Source organism: Lissotriton vulgaris, chromosome 3_1 (genome assembly GCF_964263255.1).
Source record: "Lissotriton vulgaris chromosome 3_1, aLisVul1.2, whole genome shotgun sequence".
Classification (NCBI taxonomy): domain Eukaryota; kingdom Metazoa; phylum Chordata; class Amphibia; order Caudata; family Salamandridae; genus Lissotriton; species Lissotriton vulgaris.
In genome coordinates, this window is record NC_141689.1 from 808,236,989 (window position 1) to 808,260,123 (window position 23,135).

Genomic DNA, 23,135 nt, shown 5'->3' on the forward strand with positions numbered 1-23,135 from the left:
TCATGGTTCCACACAGTGTATGACGATTATTTCTTATATATATTCCATATAGCTTGTTAATCCATCCATATATCCAGAGGTAAAAAATCTTCCACAATGGGTCTTCAATCTATTAGGTGGCCTACGGAAAGTACAGATAAAGTTAATCAGGCCTCATATCTAGTGATATCTTCATGATGAGCACCAATATGATGAGTGTTTTGCGGACTCATATTGTAGTTGTTTGTTCAGTTAGTATGGAGTTGATACATATTGTACTAGAAAATTGATGCTTCATTGGGAACTGGACTACAACAACTAGCACATGGGACGCTTCAGCAATGAATAGCCTTTTGTGGATTAACCTGTGTGCCTTGTGATGGACAATCATTCCCATGCTGGGTGTTGGATAATTTCCAGTTGTTGCCATCTTGCACCCTGTGAACAAAAGATTATCTCTTGGATGTCGGACGATGATGGTAAGACACAGTGGGTGCCATTTCCGGACTGGTGAACTATAATACCAATTTTTCCTTGAAGCATCATCAGTGGTCATGGTCATTGCTGTTGTCATTCAGACGTTGACCCCCCATGCTTATGCTGAGAGAACTTTACAGACCCTGGTGACAGTAGAAGCCCCTTGCCTAATGGACTTTCCTTTGACTCCTTGGCCGAACCATGCTTTTTAATGCCCTGTTGAACTTTTCCTTTGAGCCCGTTCTTTCCAGACCTTTTTCATGAGTTGGCCTTTTCTATGTACTATAGGAACTCTTACTCCTCAGACTCTGCTTAATGGGTGTTTTACACTCAACCTGTAACTGACATATTTAAGACTATTGAGCAAGTTTCTAAATGCTGATCATTGCTTGTTTACTTGTCCCTACTTAAAATAACTCTAATGGAAACTCTTTAAAGTCTGAGTATTTTTATTTTCACGAATATTTCTTCCACTGGGACTTTGCTTGGAATTCTTGTATTTCTATTGTATAAAAAAGGTAGTCATAAATTAATCACCAATGACTAGGTTTTAGCGCTGCTGTTCGTTTTGCGGTAGCAGAGTTGTTAGTCTATATGATTTAAACTCATTTGAATTTTTTCAAGAAGTTAGGACTTCCTGTTGGGTTCTTATACCTTTACAGTATGGTTCTGAGAGTCATATATATTAATCTAATTACTAATTTTTTATTGGTTATCAATTCCTGGTCCACATTGGGTAGACAATGCTCGAACACCCTACTTTCCTTCACCCCTCAATGCGATGAACAAGATTCATTAGAGGACCAAGTACAGAGGAAACTGAAGTACTGTATTGATACAAGATAATAATAATACGTGTGGACCTGGTAAATACTTGATGAGTAGACAGTCACACAGTTCATGTAAAGGTATTCCTCTCGAATGTGTTTCTTTAGTGCTACTCAATTCCTTGCCAGTGTTAAAGAGGATTCTTGAGGAGTCTTTTTACTTCATTGAATGAGCTTGCTTGAGCTGGAGTCTGCAGTTTTTAAGTCCTTTCTTGTACATCTTCCTATCTTCTGCAGAGGAGCCCTTGCACCATCTGTGCCTAAGGGGTTGGCAGACCTTTTGGCAATCGCTAGCTCTCTTGTGGATGAGTGTGCTGATGGAACACGATAGACAACCACCTCAAACATGAGGGGGTAATCTGAACATTCATGAGGCAATATGGTCTAGGGCGCAGCTAACGTGAGCAGCTCATCCCTTGAAAATGTCCTTCTGCTAGATTGGCTTTCAAAATTGACTAGCTTCTGGCTAGGGCTGTGGTGGCATCCATAGTGTGAACGGATGTACAGGGGGCGATTTAAACCACTCTCTCCCACACTGAAAGTATGACTAACTGCTAGAGCGCTAACCACCAAACTGCCCACCGCAACCAGGGCAGGCCTGCTGATAGGAAATGTGCACAGGTCAATGCACACTAATATAGACAACTGTTCCCCTATCAAAATGCCCCTTATTTAATCCAAGTATACAGATGATAATACATGCTATCAACAAAATAGGAACACAACCTATAAGATGTTTAAATTAAAAGATACCCAAAAATCTTGACAGTGCTCAAAAAGTTAAAATTAAATTAAAAATAGAAATATCATTTTGTAAGACAATAAAAAAGTTGTAATCACTTAAACATATTTGTCAAGGTCAGAAGAACTAGTGCTCTACTGAAGCAGTTCAAAAAGGAAGATGAGCGGGCGGGCAATTTAAACCAATCTACTCTAATATAGCGAACTGTTTCCCCTCTCAAAATGCCGCTTAGTTAGTCAACTTATCCAGATACTAAAACACTCTAGCAACAAAATAGGTTATGGAAGGAAACATGATAACAGTTCCCTCTGACATGCAGAGATAGACTTTGCAATCATCCTATCCTTTTGAACCCGATCAAGTGTTAACCATGTCAGGTTGAAATGTGGATTTCTTCTTCAACTTTTGTGCCTGTGTTTTAGGGTTCTCTAAGTGAGATACTCGCATTCCCACCCTTCTTGCTGATGCCTGAAGTCAAAGACTGTGAGCGCCGGCCTGTAAAGAATACGGAAAATGAACAGAACCACCTGGAACCAGTCCCAGAATTGTACCTTTAGAATCAACAAACTCTGCCCGAAAACATAGTATCAAAATGGGGCTGAAACCCCAAGTTAGTGTTCTCACTGACTGATGTCGGGTTGTTGGTGAGAATTGTACGATCCATGGCTGGTATCTCTGACAGCCAGATTCCCTGCTAGCAAAGAGGACATTACCTGGGGGTGAGGGGTGGGTACAAATATTCCTTTTTTTAAATTCTTTTTATTAACAACTTTTTACATATTATTTTTCCCCCCCTGCACCGGGGATGAGGAACAATTTACTATATACATTCAATCATATTTCCACAAAGAGAAAAAAGAAGACAATAAAAAAATAAAAAAAATTATGCTATAATGCACATAGAGGAACATATACATCATGAGGGACTTAAATTTAGAAATTGACCAATCCGATCAATCCGATCATGTGGGACACCTGAATTTTACCAGAAAATCATATAACACATTATTTTTTGCTAAACACCTGTGAATCCTCCCTCCTACCCTAATAAACTTTACCAGCCTATACATTATATACAATATATACATTATACTTCTTCTATCCAAATGAACATAAATCATACGTCACAATCTTTCTTGCTAAACACTTATAAGCCCTCCCTCCTAACCCAATAATCATTACACCCTATACATTATATACATTATATACATTATACTTCTTCCTTCCATTTTATTTTCGGCTCCCATATTTTCAATCCTAACTTCCTCCCATTTTTTCCTTTTCTAGAGTATATTGCCTTTTCCAAACTGTAAATGTTTAAAACCTTAGCTAACCATTGTTGAAATACTGGTGCTGACTGATCAAGCCAAGCTGAGGCAATGCATAATCTAAAAACAGCCATAGCAACGAAAATAAAATAGCAACCCTCTCCATGCACGTTGCCTGAGTTTACTCCCAATAACACAATCGTAGGGGTTAAGTTGACGGTTATTTTCAATACTCTTTGAAAAAACTTTTGTATTTCATTTAGTATTGTTGATAGACATGGACATGTTGCAAAAATATGAATTATATCTGCCTGTAGACTTCCACATCTAGGACAATTTATCCCAGTAATCGCCCCCCATTGTGCAAGTTTTGCTGGAGTATAATACAACCGGTATATAGTTTTATAGTGCTGAGCCAGTAATGTTGCAGAGCACAAAATATTGTGTCCCAGTTCTACTGACATATTAAAAAATTCCAATTCTATATCCAACTTAGCCGACCAGCTTTCCCCCCACTTAACCATGTCATCCGGTTTCGATTCAATTAGCTCTGCATAAAACCTTTTAATAGTACAGTTTACTCCATTATGTATCGCCTCCAGTATAGGATTTTTCTCGAATCCTCTCGGGCCCCCTCTTTTGTTTTTCAAAAAACTTCTTGCTTGAAGATATTTAAAAAAATGCCTTGTTGCCAAATCATATTTCTCCTGTAATTGTACAAACTGTTTCATCCCCTGTGCGCCCATCAGGTCTCCCACTTTTATAATACCCTTCCTATACTATTCTATATACACTAAATCAGAAAATATATCCTCAGGGAATACTATATTCCCTTTTATTCTCGTGTATCTATTAATTTTCCCCAGTCCATATTTCTTGGTAAAAGCTTTCCAAATATTATGAGCTCCCAAAATGGTCTTAAATCATGTCCTTTTGAAGTAAGTTGTGTCAAAATGTTTCAAAAATATATTTTTAACCTCTTCCCCCATCAATAAACCATATATTGCTAATGATCCTAAATCATCTTCCCCTTCTGCTTCTGCTCCGCCTATCAATCCAACCATATATTGTAAAGCTGCAGCCCAATAGTAAGATTTCAGATCCGGTAGGGCCCACCCTCCTCTCTCTCTTGGGAGTACCATAAATCTTGCTGCTCTCCTAGTTTTACCTTTAGACCAGATAAATCTATTGATTATTCCTTCGATCTTTTTAAACCAGAGATTATCAAACCATAACGGGATTGTCCTAAAAATATATAAAAATTTCGGTAAAAAAAACATCTTTATGATGTTTACTCTACCAACTATTGTAAGGTGTAAATTGTTAAGCCTATCTAGATCTTTCCCCACCTTTCTTATGATAGGAACTATGTTTAATTCTACTAACTTTCCTAACTCTGCAGTAATCGTTATACCCAGATATGTTCCTGTCTGTACCACTCGTGAATCTTGACACTCTGCCTTATTGTTTTTTATAATCTGTGTTTTCCCAGTATTTAAAGAGGAACCTGACACTTTTCCAAATTGTTTTGCCTTAGATATCTGTGGGTACTGGTGTTACAACAGCCACGTCATCGGCATATGCAAGTATCTTACAGTCCCCCCTAGGCGTAGCAACTGGAGGTATGTTCCCATTCCCCTCCATTCTACGTATTAATGGATCCAGATATACAGCAAAAAGTAATGGGGAACATGGACATCCCTGTCTAGTACCCCTATTGATTTTCACTTGCTCAGTTGTTCCCGAGTTTATTCTTATTTTTGCCACCGGATCTCTATACAAAGTCTTTATTGCCGTAAGGAAGCCATTTCCAAAACCCACCCTTTCTAAGACACTCCACAAATACACCCAGGATACATGGTCAAATGCTTTCTCGGCATCCAACAATAAGACCGCAAGTGGTTCCTCTATAACTTCCATTTTATCAAAAAGGGTTATTAATTTCTGTGTATGATACGTAGTTCCTCGTCCAGGTATAAATCCATGCTGACTAATGGTAACTAGTGGTGTTATTACGCTAGCGAATCTTATTGCTAATGCTTTTGAGTAGATCTTTGTATCAGTATTCATTAGCGTAATTGGTCTGTACGAGCCTGGATCTGTGGGTGTCTTTCCTTTCTTTAAAATAACAACTATTTCTGCACCAGACCAAGAGTTTGGAACTGAAAGACCCCTCTGTGCCTGTTGCATAGTGCTTACCATATCCTTCCCTAACTCTTCCCAGAACACCTTATAGAATTCTAGCGGGATCTTGTCCGGCCCAGCTGCTTTGCCAGATGGAAGGTTCTTCAAAGCACTTCCTATCTCCTGCTGATCTAGTGGATTATCTACCCTCTTTCTCTCTGATTCATCCAACTCAGACCCTTCATAATCATTCAAATAGGCCGCTATCTCTTCAGGATCTTTTACATCACTTTCTTAGTATAAATTTATATACAATTTCCTAAAGACTTCTCTAATTTGGTGCACACTTGTTACCACCTTTCCCGAACTATCTTTTATTGCCTTTATCTCCCCAAGCGATACTTTTTGTCTTGCTCTGACTGCTAACATTTTACCTACTCGGTCACTCAGCTCATAGCATTTTTCCCTATTAATCACATATTGTTTTGCTGCCTTTGCTGTTATATATTCTTCTGCTTCCATTCGCAATTTTGCTAGTTTCATTATGGCGGGATTTGGTACACCTCCATTACTATTAGGTGAGTCTACACTCTTACTCACTTCTTCCTCTGCTAATAGTATCTCCCTTTTTAAGGCATCACTTCTCTCTTGCTCCTGCTTCCTTCTCCTTACTCCAAAACTTATAGTCTCTCCCCTCACCCCAGCCTTAAAACTATCCCATACCATACCTGCAGTTGCTGTGTCTCTATTTATTGTCAGGAATTCTGTTATCCAAATTTTCATATGCTGGATATATGCCTCATCTTCCAGCAGTGCTCTTTCAAAGGTCCACACCGAGCCCCCCCTTGCCACTGCCAATCCCTTTAAGGTAACAATCAGTGGATTATGATCCGCCAATAATCTTGGCAATCTCTCAATACATGCACCATCAAAACCCTGACTGCTGATCAAAAAATAGTCTAATCTTGCACTTACTTTATGCGGTGCAGAATAATACGTATACCCATCCTCTCCTGGCTTAAGAGTATCCCAAACGTCCAATAACCCGTTATTCCTGGCTAGGGAGCAAACTGCTTGAAACACTCTTCTTTTCCTTCCTTTATATTTAACTGGGGGTCCTAACCCCAATCCCAGGCCACCTACGCCATTGATGTTAAAATCCCCTCCTATTACTACATATGGGGCCCAAGTTGCCAACTCAATATCGACCTGTTCAAAGATTTCCGCATCATCCCCTGTAGAACCGTATATAGAACCAAGAGTTACCCATTGTTCTCCTACCAGGCATTCTATCAGAGCCCATCTCCCCCAAGCATCCTCCCATTTTTTCCTAGTTGTGATGTCTCTCTGCCTTGACAGTACTGCCACCCCCCTATTCCTTGACCCCTGTCTTGAATACGCTAATACAGTAAGTCCTAATTGTTCAAGCAGATGAATTTCAGACACCTGGATATGTGTTTCTTGCAATATTAGGAAGTCTGGTCTAAGACTCTTAATTAAAATAGCCACCTTCTGCCTTTTTAGTCTGTCATTTAACCCACAGACATTCCATGTCATTATTCGAGTATTCATCCTGGGTTCTTGAGTAGGTTGATATTTCTTATACCAATATGCAGCTCAATCCTTATACATGATGGACTAACAGCCTTATAAAAATCATACATTTTTCTTTTCTTACTGGTCATCATCTTCTGGCTTACTTCCTTTGTTCCTCTACAATAACACCAAATATTCTGTTGTTCCTCACCCCCCGCCCCCACCCCCCTGGGTCCCCACCCTGACTATCCCACCCCCCCTACAGGCAAATAGGTCCATGGGACCTATATGTGACAGCTGTGACTGTGTGGGACCACCGTGCCCCCCACTCCCCCCTTCCTTAATACCAATCTATACAAACAAGATGAAGACAAACTTCTTAACTTACTTTACTCTAATCATTTGTACTTCTTATCTGTTTTATGTACTTTTACGGCTTCTTACTTCCTTTCGCAACCAAAGCTACTGCTCGTTCTTTATCAGCCTGTGACTGGGACTGTGGGCTATTCTCTTTCAACTATGTCAGAAACTCCTGTGCTTTAATTTCAGAATAAAATTTTTTAAACTGCCCATCCCTTACCACTTTTAGCCTGCTAGGGAACATCAGATACAACTCGCATCCCATTTTCTGAAAGGGTACAATCAACTCCCGCAACCTCCACCTCCTTTCTACAGTTGTATGGCAGAAGTCAGGCCTAGCAAAAAACTCAACATCTTTGTATCTACACTTGGCCTGTGGTTTTGCCTTCGCCATTATCTCTTCTCTCAACAGGTAATTTCCAACATATATAAGTATTGCTCTAGGTTTGTTTGATACATCCCCCTTTCTCTGTGTGAATGGAAATCTATGTGCACGCTGTATCTCCGATTCCCAATCCCACCCTTTTATATCGGGAAGTGCACCCTTAAGTAGCTCTATAACATAAGATCTCACGTCCTGCCCCTCTCTACCCTCCGCAATAGCCAAAAGTCTTATATTGTTTCTGCGTTGCCTATTCTCAAATTCTTCCAATTTCCATAGTACGTCTGTTGTAGTCTTCTCTTGCTCCTGCCTGAATTCCTGCCATTTCTTCATTTCATCTTCCAACATACCGGTTCTTTCTTCTACCTCTGTGACTCTCCCTGACAAATCTGCGTATAATTTGTTTACTTTGCGTAGAGATCCTTGTATCTTTTTGCTTTCCTGCCTAGCTCTGCGACTCTCCACTCTCGCCTCGGTCTGTATCTGCTTCAACATTGAGAACATCATTTCGAACCCCTTTGGTGATGATTGCCCTTGAGATGGACCCTGACTGTGACTCTGACTCTGACTTTGACTCTGCCTCTGTCTTTGTTCCATACTTTGCTCTGATATTTCTATAGTACCCATATTTTTATCCCCTGTCACCCCAGCAGACTCTTGGTACATCTGTGACGTAGCAGAGTAATCCCAATCCAGTCGCTTTGCAACATCAGCATTTATGGGACTTACAATATTTTTTGATTTCCTTCGTTTTTTTGTCAAAATTTTGGACTTATGCTTAACAGATATCCCTTGAACCGAACCCTCTCCAGATTCTGCTGTGGCTGCTGTCTCTGTTACTAATCCCGACATTGTTTGATCACTCTCTGTCTCCACAGAGCTTGAGGAGTTTTCAGAGTTGCTGCCCCCCCCAACTCCTCTTCTCCATCCACCTCCCCCTCTTCCTCTTTCTCATCCTCCTCACCCTCATTTACAGAGAAAAAACATTCATCAGAGGGAGAGCCTGGATTTATCAAAGGGTAACTGCTGGAATGGCCTCCTTTTTTGAGTAAGGACCATCGGTATCTACAATAGCCATATCGTTCACTACTATCATAGAACCAAGTTTATTAGGTTCTTGAGTAAACTCCTCCGTCGTAGTAACTTCTGGTGTTTGGGCTGCAGCTTCAGCCTGGGTTTCAGCTCTCTTGTTTCCTGTTAATACCTCTGTTAATACCTCTGTTAATGCAATATCCTTGTCCATGCACGCAGTCCCTGTACCCTCCTCATCCTGACAATTGCCATTACCGCCATTATTTACCGCACTTTGTTCCTGCCGAGTCAGTGCTGCTTCAATTCGAGCTATACTGTCCACTTGCACTTGCACTTGCAGTTGATTCATAGCCTGTTTCTCCCCTTCCAGTGAGTCATTCTCTTTCCCAATCTTCCCTCGCTCTACACCACCCGCCTGCAGCACCTTCAGCGTTACACCTCCCGGCAGCTCTGAATCCCCTTGCCCCGCCCCTTGCTCGTTCACTGCACCGGCTGCCTCGATGCTTACCGATACTGGGTCTGTAACGCCGTCTTGAACCAGAAGTTGTGAAGCAGGGGCGGCAGCTGACACACACACAGCGGGGTCCGCAGAAGCCGACGTGGTTGCTGATATCCCGCGTGTGCCGACCACAGGTAAGAACGCCTCGTAGACCTTGGGCTGCCTCATGGTTGCCTGCTCAGGTGCTTTGCTGCCTACATTGCATTTCTTGCTGGATACCGCCTTACTTTTTTCCTTTTTCTTCTTTTTTTCCGTCGTGCTGTTAGTTACATCGTTTCTGCCGACACTCCTTTCTTGTTCAGCAGCACGAAGATTATCCCGCTCTTCCTGACTCCGCAGCATTTTCTTCGCTCTGAGGTTAGCCGCTGGAGCATCCGAATCGCTCCAGGCAGCTCTCTCTCTCTCCTCTCTCACGTTCCTTGCTGTCTTCGGCGCCATCATATCCCAGTAGCTGGACGCTCTTTGATAGCGCAGTCGAGTCCAACCAGTAACCTTGGATATCAGCTGGCTTGAGCGAGTCAGTGCCCACACCAGCGCCGATCTCATCGTCTGGGGAGTTAACTCTTTTCCATATAGTTTGTATTCAGTTGCAGCTGAGGATGCTGAGATAAAACCTTTCTTTTTTTCCTGTCGTAGCAGGTACACCATATCCTCGTCTCTTTCATGTACATCACAGAAGTTCGTCCGCCGGTCAGCATACACGCATCATCTTTTCTCACAAACAAATTCAGGGAGAGAGGGGAAACACGTCCTCTCCCTACAGCCTGCCAGCGGCCATCTTGCCTCCTACAAATATTCCTGATGAAATCTTTGAAGAGCTACCATGGAAAGATGAAAGATGAGCCTTTCCTTTCTGCAAGGAGAAGAGTGCTGGAGGTGTTTCTGTAATAGGAGACTTCCTGAGATTGAGCCTATCCCAGTTGATAGGAAGTAGGCGAGTTGACCAGAGGAAAGACAGAACAAGTTCAGTGAGTGAAACCTGTGAAGCCAATGCGGAGATCAACATTACAAAGACCTATGATGAGACCCTCCACCCCTGCTTGCGGAGTACATGTTCTCAGCTACTACCAGCTGCCTCTACAGATTCTCTTGGGTGCTGGTGCAGGATGAAATTGCAGATAAACGCAGCTGCTTCTCTTGGTCATGCAAAGCTTATCATATGTCCCATTAGGTCCTCAAACTGCCATGTGCTGAAAATTATTCTGGAACTACAATATGCAGTTTGCTGCTCTGATGCAATCACTGTGCCAGTGAATTGAAAGTGACACGGACCTAGTATCCTAGAGCATAGGCTCCAGGGACAAATGTAGTCCCCTTTGTATTCTTCCCTTATGTGCTTGCAGAGCTTCTCCCCTTTTTATGTCACACCTATTCTCATCTCGTTTGTGCGAGGAGGTTATCTTTAGGCCTTGTATTGCTGCTAATGTAACTGCAACTACATCCATTCTGAATCTTCCACGAAGCAATCAAGGTAAATGGTCCCTCTGAGGAGTATACTGGTTTGAAACCTTTGATTTTCATCTACTGATCTGCCATTTAGCCTCCCTGAGAGTGATGTGGGTACAATTGACATGAGGACTGAAGGTCTGAACTTAGGTTAACAACCCTAGTTAGAAATCAAATTAATCAACACACTGTGAAGCATTGCATATTTATCTTAGGGGCTAGCATGGTTCTGATATCGTAGCCTGTGTTTTTGTGCAGTATTGTTTCATGAGTAGAAGTCAGTAGTTTTTTTATTCAAGACAATGCACTGGCTGGATAATCAATATATTTTTAGCTATTTTTCGAGTTACTGATTTCTCAGGCTCCATCTGCCCAGCACCTTCACGAGGAAACCCAAGGCTTAGACTGCTTACCTTGTTACCCTGAGAGTCAAGTGTAAAATGGGTCCATTTGGGACTCTGTTTTTGGTTCACGAAATAGCAGGGTCTGAATCAGCCCCAGGTTATCAGAGAGGTAAACAGATCCAATGTTCACATTAGAGAGCAAGTTACCCCTTTGTGTCCTGTGCCTGCACAACGGGTTCCAAAAGGTTGCATGAAGCAATCATTTGGACATACAACAAGTACGTTATTTTCCTGTTGCAGAACATTTCTTCCTTTCAGTTAGACTTGGCATCTTTTGGCATGTTTCTCCTGAGATTTTGCTTTCTGCCCTCCAGGTTCTGACTCTGTTTTTTGCTGGTGTAGTGTTTCTGCTCACTTTTTGCACTGCTGATCAGTGGTAAAGTGCAAGTGCTCCTGTGGTAAAGTATGTTATGGATTGGTGTTTCCCTGATTGGCTGTTTGGTTTTCTTGTCAGCCCCTAATAAAGTGCACCGAGTGTGCAGGGCCTGGGAACTAAATGCTATGCGTGGGCCTGCAGCACGGATTGTGCCACCCACGTGAGTAGCCCGGAAAAGGTACCTCAGACCTTCCATTCCAGAGTCTGCCCACAGTTTGTAACTGTCATGTCGATGTGGCCGGTGCAAACACTGGCCAGTCCCTAACTTTCCCTTTTCATACATGTCAGGCACCCCTAAGGTAGGCTCAAAGTACCCCTGTGGGCAGGGTGCAGTGTTTGTGAAAGGTAGGACATGCCCCGGTGTGTGTGAAACATCCTGATAGTGAATTACAACCCATTTAATTTTTCATTATTGCAAGGCTACCTGTTCCCTATAGGACAGAATGGGAAGTTTGTTTATAATATCTTATAAGCATAAATGGCCCTGGGAGCTAGGTGGGAAAATAAAATTTAGTATGTCTGAACTCAGAATCTGATGATGCATATTTTAGTAAAGGTGATTTTTTACATAATGTGTTTGCAATTACTACTTTTAGGAAGTAGGTATTTTCTTGCTCAGTCATCCCGTGTGGCCCTGCTGGAATGTGGATTGCCTGTCTGGGTTTTGGATGACAATGGCTAGGAAGAAAGGGTCGCTCCCGATAGTCTAGGTAGGTCAGGAAAGGGCTGAATAGACCTGGGCTGCAAAGGGGGAAGGGGGAGGGGATGTCCCTGCACCTCAAAGGGCTGGGTCTGTCTCTGACAATGCCGTCTCCACCCCTTGCCGGGAAATCACTCCAGAGAAGGCAGAACTGGTTCTGGCTGGGTACAGATACCCTCTGCCTAGAGGATCAAAGGATTTCTGGATACAAATACTGGGGCCCAGATCCCTGAACTTCAGAACTCATCTGGATCAAGAAGACTGCAAAGAAGAAGACCCAGAGAAGCTGTAAGGAGGAACGACCGCTTTGCTGAGTGCTTTGCTGGGCTGACCTGCAGAGGCTGCTTCTGTCTTGGGCAGTGAATGGCCTGGACTGAACTTTCTGCAACCTAATTTGTGAGTCTCTCCAAGGGCTTGAGGTAGAGCTTGCCCCCTATTCACGAAGTGTCAGAAACCGCAAAGACTTCAAGCTCTTCTGGCCACAGCACTGGGGACTGTGTTTTGTGCTGCAACAAAGGAAAAGTAACTCGATGACGTATACAATGCTGCTTCTTGATGGCATCGCAGAGGGCACAGCCGCAACATCGCACCGTGAACCTGGTGTCACTGAAAAACCCTGCTGACACCACCACCGAGCCGCTGCTCGCACTGCGACCTGTGAGCCTCGCACTCCACACCGCCTTGCTTCACGCCAAAGCCTGGGCACCACAGAGAGCACCGCCGCACCGTAACTGGTCTCACTGACGATGCCTGCTGACGACGCCACAAAGCTGTTGCTCACACTGCGACCTGTGGGCACCGCACTCCGCATCGCCCCGCATCATGACGATGCCTTGGCCTCCACAAGGACGATGCTCCATGCCGAAATCAACGCTGCTGCTTGCACCGTGGTTTGAGAGCACCGCTCATAAAGTGATACGATGCACCGCCCTCATCCTGCACCGCATCGTTGGCCTGCCGACGCCAGCATCATCGACTCCTGTTTGTCAGCCAAATGACAGCGCTTCAGCAATAACGTCGCTGCTTCCACCGTGACCTGCCAGCACCATGACGAGCATTGCCTTCACCTCGCACTGCAATCCTGGTCTCACCGACTTCACCATCTGACGCCGCCACCGAGCTGCTGTTCGCACCGCGACCTGAGGGCACCACACACCGCACCACTGCATTTTGTACCGTAGAAACCAACGCCTGCGGATGCCAGCGCTCCTCATCCCAACAGAAAGGAGCTCGACCTGCAACAAGAGTGACTTTAAGGCCCTCAGCTCCCTGCATCTCTAACAGGTACTGTTTGCGGGTCTTCCTGACACCGAGCTGCTCTGCGACGCTGCGACCAGCCTGAACTGTTTGGTTTTGTTTGCTTACAAGGCCATGATAGCCCTGGACGGAGTTATCGACATCAAGGAACTGTTATTGAAGCGTAGTTTGATAAATGTAGATTTTTAAGTACTGCATTGTGGTTTCTTATCGTGTTTGGTCTTGTATATTAAAACATTGCCTATTTTTCTAAACTGGTGTGGTGTCCTTTTTTAGTGCTTTTACTGTATTACTGTCGGTTATACGCGAATGCTTCACACACTGCCTTTAAGATAAGCCTGTACAAAAGAGCGTGGTGATGGACGGAGCATCTGAATCAATCAAACACTCACACCCAGTCAAAAGATCTGGGCTTAATTCATCACCGTTTTTTAGCCCACTCTGCCACCCCAGTTCAGACATGGCTATATGTAAAAAAGTCTGACCCTGTGCCTCATGGGAACAGTCCAGCACGAACTGCCAAGCCATGTCTTCCCTGGACCGGAAACAAGTTTCCGAGGACCGGTTTCTGGCATTCCAGCCGTCTTCTGCTTGAATCCAGTGGCAAAGTGAGCAAGGGACTCACGCCTGAGCATACCCTGCCACACTTATGGCGGCCAAAAGCGGTACAAAAGGAGGTGGTGATGAACGGAGCATCTGAATAAATCACACACTAACACCCAGTCAAAAGATCTGGGCTTAATCCATCACCGTCTTTAGCCCACTCTGCCACCCCAGTTCAGACATGGCTATATGCAAATCAGTCTGACCCTGTGCCTCATGGGAACAGTCCGATTCAGAAAAGGGGGTGGTGATGAACAGAGTGTCTAAATTAAGCAGACCACTCTTACCCAGTCCAAAGATCAGGGCTTGATCCATCACCGTTATTTAGCTCACTGCACCATCCCAGTGTTTGATTGATTCAGATGCTCCGTCCATCACCACCCCCTTTTGTACCGCTTTAAGATAAGCCTGACTGCTCGAGCCAAGCTACCAAGGGGGTGAGCAGGGGTTATTTAAGGAGTGTAACTCCCTTATCTTCACAAAGAAGAAAGGTCCCTACTTGCCAAGTAGAGACCCCCATTTTTAACATTGCTTGTCAGCGTTGAGGATAGGACTGAAGAACCGGGTTTTAGAACCCAGCGGCGCCAGGGGAAACGCCCGATGTCTTCGGGTCCACCTGTCTTAGAATACAGAGACACGGGATACTTCTCGGTGACGTCAAAGACCAAATTTATTGACTGCAACCAGGAACAGAGGTCTACGAAGCACAACACAGGTGGTTCTCTAGAGACTGCAAAAATTCATAGAGCGGAGCATCGTCTTTTATGCTAAAAATCACATTCCTGGCTAGCATCGATTACATACAAACTGACCAATCGCATTGTGACATTTAAAACATATTGCATAACGACAATCCCACTTTCCGTTGTCCAGCCCACTAGAAATGACAAGGCAAAACCCAACATTCTTGCTCAAACAGGCCTGATGGACCCATCATAAAAGACCACAACCCAAGTCAATAATTAAGCCATAAAGGAAGGAACAGAAGCAGATGAGAAGCAAGATAGAAGGGTGTGTGTGTGTACCATAAACTCAGCAATGTCCTGCTCTTTGATCTCTATCTGACCAGCTGCCTAACAAGGAACTGGCTCAACTAAGTTAGCCTCGGGCTAGGTAGTCAGTTCGGTCAGGTCACTCAGGAGTCAACTAAGGTGTACGTGTCCCAGAGACTTGTTCGGCTGTAGTCATCGGCCTATGTGAGGGCAACCACACAAAATGGCTGCCGTACACAAAATGGAACCCGAAGGTTCGAACAGAATCTATGAATACGTAGTGTTCCCATTGATCGTTTATTACGAAAACACTCGCACATACCGCACTCGTGATTTGCGGTCCGCTGACACCAAAATCGTCTGTATAAGATGACTTTCATCGAACGGGTTCAGAACCACGGAACCCACAGAACCACAGGACTTGCGTTTGCACTTGACTTACAGTGATTGATGTGAGCTACATACTGGTGCTTTTTCTTTTTGGCCTATTTTTTTATCTTGCCAGTTTGAACTTACTACTTTGTTATGCCCGAATCAAAAGCATCATCCGTTGCATCCCTGGAAATCGCCTTTTAGGGGAATAGGTTGGAACTCCACAATGTTAAGAAATTGAAATCCATTTGCAAGAGTCTAAAAGTCAAAGTCAGAGGCCTCACTAGGAAGGACAAGCTACAAAAGTCGCTGAGGGCCTGGGTAGCAGCCAGAGATGCAAGTGGGCAATCTGGTGATCTTAGTGGAGAGGCGGAGGGGCCTATTCCTAGTGTGGATGTGCTTTTGGGAGGGGGAACCCTTCCGGCTAGGCAGCAGTAGCCTGTCCCCAGCGGAGCTGGCGGACAGGTGGGAAGCAAGGAAGTTCAAGTTGGAAAAACTCAGGCTAGAAATAGAGGAGAGGAAGATGATGTTAGACCATGAATGAGGTCTTAAGGAGATGGAGCTAAGAAGTAAGCCCGGCTCAGATGGTGGCAGCAAATCATCAAGACAGGCAGAGAGAATCGTGCACACCCCTAAGAATGTAGGCAATGAATTCAAGAAGGAGGATGACATACAATGGTGGTTTCAGGGGTACGAGGCAGCAATATACATGAATGGGGTCCCTGAAGAGAATTGGGGAGCAGGATTGTAGTCTCTCTTCCCTGAGTAAGCGAGGGACACTTTAATAGCTTTGGGTAAGGGGTATCGTCTCACCTATCCAGGCATGAGGGACGCCCTTCTCACTAAGTATGGTCTTACTCCTGAAAAGTACAGGGATCAGTTCAGGTCCAGTAAGAAGTCTCATGCCAACACTTGGTTGGAATGTGTGGATGTGCTTTGCCGGTCACTGGATGGCTGGGTGAAGGGCAGTAATGAGACAGATTTTCAGGGGCTCTATAATTTGATTGCGTGTGGGCACTTGTCTAGTCTATGTTTTGCAGATCTGCACCAGCACCTAGTTGATAGTGAGCTGACTGACCCAAGGAATCTTGCTATGGAGGGGGAACGCTGGGTGAGTACCAGGATCCACAAGAAAGCGTTTGGGGGAGACTCAGCCAAAAGAGGGCAGGGTCCCCAGCAGAAATGTGGGGGGGACAAGAGTAAAGCACAGGAGTTCTCTAAAGGGCCAAAACCTAACACCCAGGGTAAAGGTTCCCATCCCCCTGGAGATAAGAAACAAGGGGTCTTGTCAGGAAAGCCTGCTGAGACCGGTCCCCACAAATGTTTCGCATGTGACCAGGTGGGGCACATGGACGGGACCCCAGGTGCTCCAAGGGGGCACAGCCACCCACGGGTGGGCAGTCCAATACAGCACCTAGGTGACCATCAATGGGAAAAGGGTAGAGTCTCTCAGAGATACTGGAGCCAGTGTGACCTCAGTCTGGTGTCACCTGGTCTCTGAGAAGGAGGTAATCCCAGGGGCATTCCACCAAGTAATTTCGGTAGACAATTCAGAGTGTCAGTGTCTGCTGACGCAGGTTCCCATCGAGTGGGGGGTCTCAGGTTCCTTGAGAGTGGTTGTGAGCCCTTCCATGCCGGTAGATTGTCTGCTAGGTAACGACCTGGAGCTTTCCTTGTGGAAGAATGATGAGCTCAGGTCTCATTTGGAAATGCTTAGGTTGCCAGAGTGGGCATGTGTGTCAACTCTGTCAATGGCGGCCAGAGAAAGTGGTCAGGGGGACTTGGAGCCTGAAACAGTGGCCCAGGTCATTGCCAAGAGAAAGGGCAAGGGGCACAAGAAACTGGCCCCTGAAGTTCCCACTGCCCAGGAGTAGGCGGACCTTGAGGGGGACGCCCCGGTGCCTACAGGGGAGCAGGTAGCTGAACTGGGGGACATTTCTGAGCTGACTCATTGGCAGCAAGAAGGGGGCCCCACCATGGAGGAATTCTGCCAGGAGCAGAAAGTGTGCCTTTCTCTGGAGGTTCTGCGATGACAGGCTGCAGCCCAGGTGACTGGTGATCAGTCTGGACCACATTGGATCCACTGTGAGAATGATCTCCTGTATAGTAAGCCTAAGGTCGCTCAGCCTGAGTCAGCCATTGTGCTGGTGGGACCCCACCATTTCAGGACCTTCCTACTCGGTCTGGCTCATGACATGCCTTTGGCAGGACATTTGGGCCAGGAGTCCAGGACAAGACCTTTGACAGGCTTGTCATCCACTTCTTCTGGCCCCAAATGTAAAGGCAGTCAGATGTACATTGCCCGTCTTGCTAAACCTGCCAGGAAAGTGGTAAGAGTGGGAGGAAGGTCAAAGCTCCTCTCCAACCGTTCCCAGTTGTTGGAACACTCTTTGAAAGGGTAGGGATGGACATTGTGGGGCCACTGAATCCCAAGACAGCCATGGGCAACAGGTACTTCCTGGTCTTGGTGGACCATGGCACCCGGTAGCCGGAGGCAATACCTCTCAGGACAACGACGGCGCCAGTGGTGGGCCGGGCGTTAATGAGGATCTTTTCCCACATGGGGTTCCCCAGAGAGGTGGTTTCTGACAGGGGGACGACTTCATATCTAAGTATATGACATCCCTGTGAAAAGAGTGTGGTGACACGTACAAGTTCACCACTCCTTACCACCCCCAATGTAACGGTCTGGTAAAGAGATTCAACCAGCCCTTGAACGGCATGATAAAGGGTCTAACAGAACCCATGTTGCCTAAGTGGGACGTTGTCTTGCAGTGCCTTCTCTTTGCCTACAGGAAGGTACCCCTGATGTCTCTCGGGTTCTGTCCCTTTGAGCTTCTGTATGGTCATCTTGTGAGAGGGCCTCTGAGTTTAGTTTAGTGAAGGAAGGCTGGGAGGCAGCTCCCAGGAAAACTCCCCAGGATGTGGTTAGTTACATGCTGGCCTTCCGGAACTAAACTGCCCTCTTCATGAAACTTGTTCAGGTGAACCTCAAGACTAGCCAGGAAAAAAAGAAGAAGTGGTTTGACCAGAATGCCACTCTGGTCGAGTTTCAACAGGGACAAAAAGTGTGGGTAATGGCCCCAGTGGAACCTTGTACCTTGCAGGACAAGTGGACTGGGCCATTTGAGGTGGTGGTGTGCAAAAGTGAGGTCACCTACCTGGTGGATTTGCAGGCTCCACATCAACCGCCTCTAACCCCACTTCGTGAGGTCTGAAGTGAGCATGCTCTTGGTGGCAGATGACAGGGCAGAAGAGGAGAATGAGTCTCTCCCCAACCTCCTGTCGGCCAAGGAAGGTGATGGGTCAGTGGAAGGTGTGAGCCTCTCCCCGACACTGACCGCCGAGCAGCAGAGCAACTGTCACCGGTTGCTGGGACAGTTTCCCCACTGTTCTCCCTCAGCCCAGGTGTTACTCACTGGTGTACCCATGACATGGACACCAGTGACATCCCCCCCTGTGAAGCACAAAATGTACAGGTTTGCCTGACCGGGTCAAGGCCAACATCAAGAAGGAGGTCTCTAAGATGTTGGCGTTAGGGGTGGTTGAGCTGTCCAGCAGTCAATGGGCCAGCCCAGTGGTCTTGGTTCTAAAGGCTGCTGCGTGGACTACCGTGGGCTCAATGCCATCACCAGGACAGACGCACACCCCATCGCCAGAGCTGATGAGCTCATTGATCGGTTAGGAGCTGCCAAGTTCCTCAGCACGTTTGATTTAACGTCTGGGTACTGGCAGATTGCCTTAACCGATGGGGCCAAGGAGACGTCAGTTTTTTCAACCCCAGACGTAGATTACCAGTTCCGGGTGATGCCCTTTAGTTTGGAGAATTCCCCTGCCACCTTTCAGAGGTTGGTCAACCAGGTGTTGGCTGGGCTGGAGGATTTCAGTGCCGCCTACCTGGATGACATTGCAGTGTTCAGTTCCAGCTGGGAAGAATACTTGTAGCATTTCAGTGAAGTTTTGAAGGCTCTGCATAGGGCAGCCTCACGATCAAGGCCAATAAGTGCCAGATCGGGCAGTGTTCTGTGGTGTACTTGGGACACTAGGTTGGGAGCAGCCACGTGGTGCCCCTACAAATCCATGATTGGCACCATTCTGGCTTGGGAGCCCCCCAAGACCCAGACAGAGGTGAGGGCCTTTTTTAGAACTTACTGGGTACTATTGGAGATTCGTTAAGGGTTATGGTACCATTGTTGCCCCTTTAACTGAGCTGACTTCCAAGAAGCAGCCCAAGAAGATGATATGGACTGAGTCCTTGAATAAAGATATGAATCCTGTATCACAAGATGCATTCCATCCATGCACTCCTTTTACCTTTTCATTAAATTTTCAAGAGATCGTTTTTCATTATTCTGTAATTTATTTATTGGTAACGAAGATTTTCAGTATTTGCATATTATTTCATGAATATTTTATATCATATTCCAAAATATTTTTGTTGCCCAATGCATTTCAAGCATATAGACCTTCTTCAGGGGCCTTCCGTTATATCTTGATTAGGTTTGTTACAGCGTGGTGGAATTGCGAGTGAATGAGTCGGTAGCTTTCTCCTCGTTACTCTGGGCGTGCAACGCTCTGCCTAACAACACATAAGAAAAGACGTATTACTTTATTCACATCGGAGTGCGGAACCAAATTAAATTCATTTGTATAACTGGACTGAGTCTTGCCATAAGGCTTTTGATGCCCTGTAGGCCGCCATGTGCAAGGCACCAATGCTCAAGGCATCCGGCTTCTCCAAGGAATTTGTCATGCAGACTGACGCTTAAGAGCATGGTGTGGGAACGGTGCTCTCACAGCTGAACGAAGAGGGCCTAGACCAGCCTGTAGTCTTCCTTAGCCGGAGACTATTGCCCAGGGAACAGAGGTGGATTGCCACAGAAAGGGAAGCTTTCGCTATGGTCTGGGCACTTAAGAAGCTGAGGCCCTACCTATTTAGGACTCAATTCCGGGTTCAGACAGACCACAGGCCACTCAGGTGGTTAATGTAAATGAGGGGTGAGAATCTAAAACTGCTGACGTGGTCCATCTCCCTACAGGGAATGGACATTACAGTGGAACACCGTCCTGGCACAGAACACGCCAGTGCAGATGGTCTATCCAGTTTCTTCCGCCTTAGTGAAGAGAACTCCCAGGAGGTTGGGTAGTTCTCCCTACTTTCAGCTGAAGGGGACATGTGTTAGACTTGGCATCTTTTGCCGTACTTCCCCTGAGATTTTGATTTCCCACACCGCAGCCTTGGCCTACTGACGCCGGCACCACAGACTACCTTTCATCAGCCGACGAAAGTGCTTCAGCAACTAAATCTGATGCCGCCACTGAGCCGCTGCTCGCACTGTGACCTGAGGACACCGCACGCCACACCACTACACTTAGCACTGCAGCACCCGACACCTGCCGACACCAGAGCTCCTGATCCCAACAGAAAGGAACTCCACCTGCAACGTGAGTAACTTCAAGGGCCTCGGCGCCCTGCATCTCTAACAGGTACTGTTTGCGGGTCTTCCCGACACCGTAGCTGGTCCGCGACGTCAGGACCAACCTGAACTGTTTGGATCTGTTTGCTCACGACACCGTAATAGCTCCGGACAGTGCTATCGACATCAAGGAACTGTTTTTGAAGCGTATTTTAATAACTGTAGATTTTTTAAGCACTGTATTGTGGATTCTTATTGTTTTTGGTCATGTATAGAAAAAATATTGGCTATTTTTCTAAACTGGTGTGGTGTCCTTTGTAGTGCTTACACTGTATTACAGTCGGTTAGGTGCGAATACTTTACACACTGCCTCTAAGATAAGCCAGACTCCTTGTGCCAAGCTACCAAGGGGGTGAGCAGAGGTTATTTTAGGAGTGTAACTCCCTTATCTTGACTAGGAAGAAGGGTCCCTACTTGGACAAAGGTGCAAGCCCTTGCCAACTAGAGACCTCCATTTCTAACACTTTCCTTTTGAAGGGATGATACATATGTGTGTGCAATCAGGCGCATTCCCCACGAGAGTAATTGCAATATACCCATAGAACCCGGTTTTCACAGTTTTCAGTTCCGCAGAGTCTTTTGGAAATCTGAGACAGCAGGACATGTTTTGTAGCAGGGAGTCCAGACGTTGGCTGCAGATCCTGGAGAAAGTTGTCTGCAATATGGCAGCTGAAACTGTATTGGATTGCGATTTTTTGACCAGATGTGAGTTATAGCCAATTGCTTCACCATTGGTACTGCGGTCATGCAGGATTCTTGCACAGAGCACCAATTCAATCTTGATCTACTCCAGATTGGTCAGTGTTGACTTTATATCCCTTTTAATAAAAATGTTAACAGTTGCTCAGAATTTACAGTGAACAAATAAACTCTGCCTCTTTAAATACTTCCCTTCCTCCTCTGTGATAATGATAATCCAGGCTGCTGTACCTCTGCAGGTTGCATAGCACTGCCTTTATTCATGTGGTAAACACAGCTGCCATTATTCGTTCGTCGTCAGAAGTTCAACCTTTGCAAACAATATTCATGCACAAAAAGAAAACTGTGGTGCACATAAATGAGTAATGGTTTTACCATCTAAAACGGATATTCCATAAACTTAAATAGGGCATTAACCTAAATAACGACTCCTAGAATTAATGAGTTGTTGAAGTTCGAAATATTTGCATTCACCGTAGTAATCACCAAACAATTTGTAAATCAGCAAGCCTTTCGTGAAAAACATGCAATATAAGGAATCTCAAAGGAATGAATACGAAACAGCAGATAATAAAAACCATCTTCAATGTGCAAATAAGTGCAATAGATAGCTGTACATTAGCATAAAAATTACAATTAGCATAACAACACTTTCGTCGGGGCCTAAGACATTTACTGAATCAGTGCTCTTTTTTCCAACTTATCCTTGAAACCGTAACTTCTTTGTGCGTGATTCCTATATGTCTTTGCAAACATAATCGACGTTTTCATTTTTTGGTCCTAGTTCACAGAATCGGGTTCTCTAGAGACTCACGCACACACATTGAATCATCACGGCAAAAAAACACATTTGTGTGATAGATTATCCAATATGGTATAGAAAGGCACATGATGAGGACCAAAGGGGACGGGGATTGCAAAAAGCAAGCACAATCCTAAAATTCATAAGATTGTGAGGACTCACAAAAGTTTTGCATTACTTTTCCTCTCTGAAAACATACAGAACAGCTAGTGGGAAAATGCATTAAGTGTGTTTCTTGAGCAGAAAGGAGAACATCCATATTTGTGAGGAATATAGAGAAGGATATTTCTGCAATGGGAAAACTGTTTTATTTGTGGAGAAAAATAACATTGGAAATGCACATTTTCTCCGCGTAGAAAGGTGGATTTTTCACCCTGCAAACTGGGAAGGATTGGGAACCCAACGCATCCAAGGACATTTTCTAGCACCTGGCCCCCTGGGAGGCTACAAACGCTTGCTTGCTGCTTTTGTTATTGAGGGCCGTTATTGCAGCACCACTGCAAAACTGGCCCCCAGTAACAAACAGCCTGATTCATCAAGCTGATATGCGCTCGCAAATGGCCAGATTCTCAGAATCTGGCCCTTTGCGAGTGCGATTTTTGCATTTGGGATTCATCATCCCAAATGCAAAAATCGCGATTTAGAAACTCGCAAATTTGCGAGGAATAGCATTTAAGGAATCTCTATTAGAGATTCCTTAAATGCTATTCTTGAAACATTTTAAAATTGCGAAATCGCAAATTTCGGCGGCTATTCACCGCGAGGTCAAACCTCGTGGTAA